The following is a 3,103-nucleotide window of genomic DNA, read 5'->3' as shown; positions in this document are numbered from 1 at the left end:
TGCAGAGCTCTAGGACCCAACCTGCTTTTGCTAGCAGTTTGGACCTGGGTCAGACCTTTCCATTTCCCTGTTCTTATCAGGCCATTGTCAAAGGTATATGAGGCAGTGGAGGGTGGGGGTAGGGGGCAACTTAGGCTGCCATTACAGTTATGAGATGCAGGCCCATATGACACTTAACAGGACACAGGCCTATGACAGAGTGAGGCAGCTGTCAGCTGGGAAACAGAAGGTGACCACTGCATGGCTCTGGCTGCCTAGCCGCCTCAGTATGAGGTACCTCTGGAGCCTGTTCAATGGGGAGTGGCCATGGTTTCATCCCTGATTGGAGTAGGACACAAGGTGACCCTAGGGCAAAGGGCTGTACTACTGGAGGAACCTGAGCTAGGCGGCTCCTGCCCGACCACAGCATCCCTGTAGGCCAGGCCAGAAACAAGCCAGCAAAGAGCTGCCCGGAACCCTCATGTATGGATCCCAGGAGGCTATAAATAAGCTTTGATTCCTATTCAGTTCCTTGGCCCTTGGTGTGGATGATGTTCATCCAGCCTGGTCCACAGGTATTGGTTACAGTTGTATAGGAAGAGCCAGGCTGCACACCTCTACCCCCCCCACCCCCGAAGTCCCCTATATAGCTTGGTGGTAACACAAAGCCGACACCATGATTTCCGTTCCTGGCAAGTGCATGGGGGGGGGGGGGAAACAGGGTGTTAAGAGATCTGAAGAGGGGGCTGGAGAGATGGCTCAGCAGTTAAGAGCACTGACTGCTCTTCCAAAGGTCCTGAATTCAATTTCCAGCAACCACTTGGTGGCTCACAACCATCTGTAATGGGATCTGATGCCCTCTTCTGGTGTGTCTGAAGACCGCGACAGTGCATTCACATATATAAAATTAATCTCTTAAAAAAAAAAAAAAAAACAAGAGGCCCCTGGGAACAGGCAGCTGACAGGGAGGATGGGGGAAGCCCAGACACTTTATTGCTGTCATGGCAGCAGTAGCTACAAGCCCAGGCTATACATGCTGCCCCAGACTTGTTCCTCGTGCCATGATTGTACCCTAAGGTTAGGTTAGCTTCATTTCTTAAAAGAGAACCAAAGCACAGAAGTTAACAGCCTGCACCAACGTCATGGAGCAGAAGGGGGAGCTAGAGAGTCTGGCGTCAGAGCCTTTGCTTTTGACCACTCTGCGCCTGGAGAATTTCCTGCCAGTTTGCAGGCAATCTTGTGGGCTGAGTGAGGTCAAGGGCTAGAGAGTGCAGTCCTCAATGAGGAAAGCCTATTCATGGCCGGGTACAGACATACACAGACTTCTTCCCTCCTGCATCTCCAGGCAAGGTTCTACATAGAGGAGTGCTTAACAAATACCCCAGATCTGTATATGAGACTGACCAACAGTACATTAGTGACCACCTGCATGGATGCACAAACTTCCAGTAGAGCCAGATGTCAGTCCACGCTGCTAAGGGTGTCCCTTGCCCTAGCCCACCTATGTTTCTACAGGGAAAGGACGGCTAGGCAGAGGCTGGTAGTAGAGTTTGCTGTAGCTGGGTTGTTGGGCACAGGTGTGAGACAGCCCCAGAGGGAGTGGGGGGTGGGGTTGGAGTTGGTACTAAATGGTGGGGATTAATTAGAATTTCTGTAGCCACTTCTCTCTCTGCTTAGCGTCTCTAAAAGCTCCCCATAAATGTTAATAAACCCTCTCTCCCTAGCTCACCCCATGAGGGGAGAAAGTCTGCCAAGGCTTAGGTAAACTGAGGCTAAACCACAGAGAGTCGCTGTCCCCCTTTCCCCCTTTTGCAGGATGAGTCCTTGTCTCAAGTGACAAGATAGCCATTTCGAACTCTGTAGGGCAGGCTGGCCTCAAACTCGGAGATCTTCCTACTTCTGTCTCTGGAGCACTGGGATTCAAGACATGAGCCACCACAGCCTGGCTCCTTTTTACTAAAAGAGAACCTGGAGGCAGAAAACCAACTTTTCAGGTCACATAGCAAGAGATGGAGATAAGATCCAGAACCCAGGTCCTATCCCCAGCTCTCCATACTGCCTCCCCCAGGACATAAGAGAGCAAACCTATAAACCAGGCCTTGAACATGCCAGGTCACAAGGGATGAGGAGTCAAGGATAGCTCACGCACAAAGGCTCAGGCTACCCTTGCTATCCCCCATATCTCCCTGGTACCAGATCCTGGCTGAGCCTCAAGACCGAATTTTACTGCTGGCAACTGTTACCATGGAGACTCAGGCTGCACTGAAGGCTAGCCAGTGAGTGACAATGGGCCCTGTCCCCAGTGACAGGAACCAGGTGCTCAGACTCAAGCCTTGAGCAACCCCCACTGCCTCCTGGCGAATGAGCCTCAAGAACACAACGTGTTATGCCCAGTGCCCGGCTTCTGCTTCCAGATGACACCACCACCACTGAGTTCCGAATCTTTGGCTGCCTCCTCCATGCCCTCTTACCTGAGCCCTCGTACCTGCTAGCCGCCTGACACCTCAGATTGAACTCAGCTGGCATGCCTGGGGGAGAGTAGGGAATGTGGGACTGGGGTCCCCAGAAGAGGCAGAGGACAGGGTGAACCGAAAATGGTGGCAAGAATGTGAACGATGGAAATGGTCTGATGGGAGGTAGAAAGTGTGCCCAGCAGGGCTGAGAGGTGAGCAGGCTGAAGCTGCCTCCGAGAACATCATTGGCCGTTGGCCCAGCCATGTTAGACATGGGTTATCACTTACCTTCTAGTTTTTATTTGTTTTGGGGTGTGTGTGTGTGTGTGTGTGTGTGTTCAAGACAGGGTTTCTCTGGCTGTCCTGGAACTCACTCTGGAGACCAGGCTGGCCTCGAACTCAGAGATCCTCCTGTCTCTGCCTGCTGAATGCTGGGATTAAAGGTGTGCACCACCATGCCTGGTCTTGTTTGTTTGTTTGTTTGTTTGTTTGTTTGTTTGTTTCACATCCCAGGCTGGCCTCAGACTTGATAAGTAGCCAAGGATGGATTGGTTCTTGAATTGAGTCTCCGAAGTACTGGGATTACAGGTGTGCAACCACACCTGGCTTTAGCAGTGCTAGGGATAGGATCCAAAAATTCACAAGTGCTGGGCCAGCCTTCTACCAACTGA

The sequence above is a fragment of the Mastomys coucha genome, unplaced genomic scaffold (genome assembly GCF_008632895.1).
Source record: "Mastomys coucha isolate ucsf_1 unplaced genomic scaffold, UCSF_Mcou_1 pScaffold9, whole genome shotgun sequence".
In the NCBI taxonomy this organism is placed as follows: domain Eukaryota; kingdom Metazoa; phylum Chordata; class Mammalia; order Rodentia; family Muridae; genus Mastomys; species Mastomys coucha.
This window is presented reverse-complemented; position numbering follows the sequence as displayed.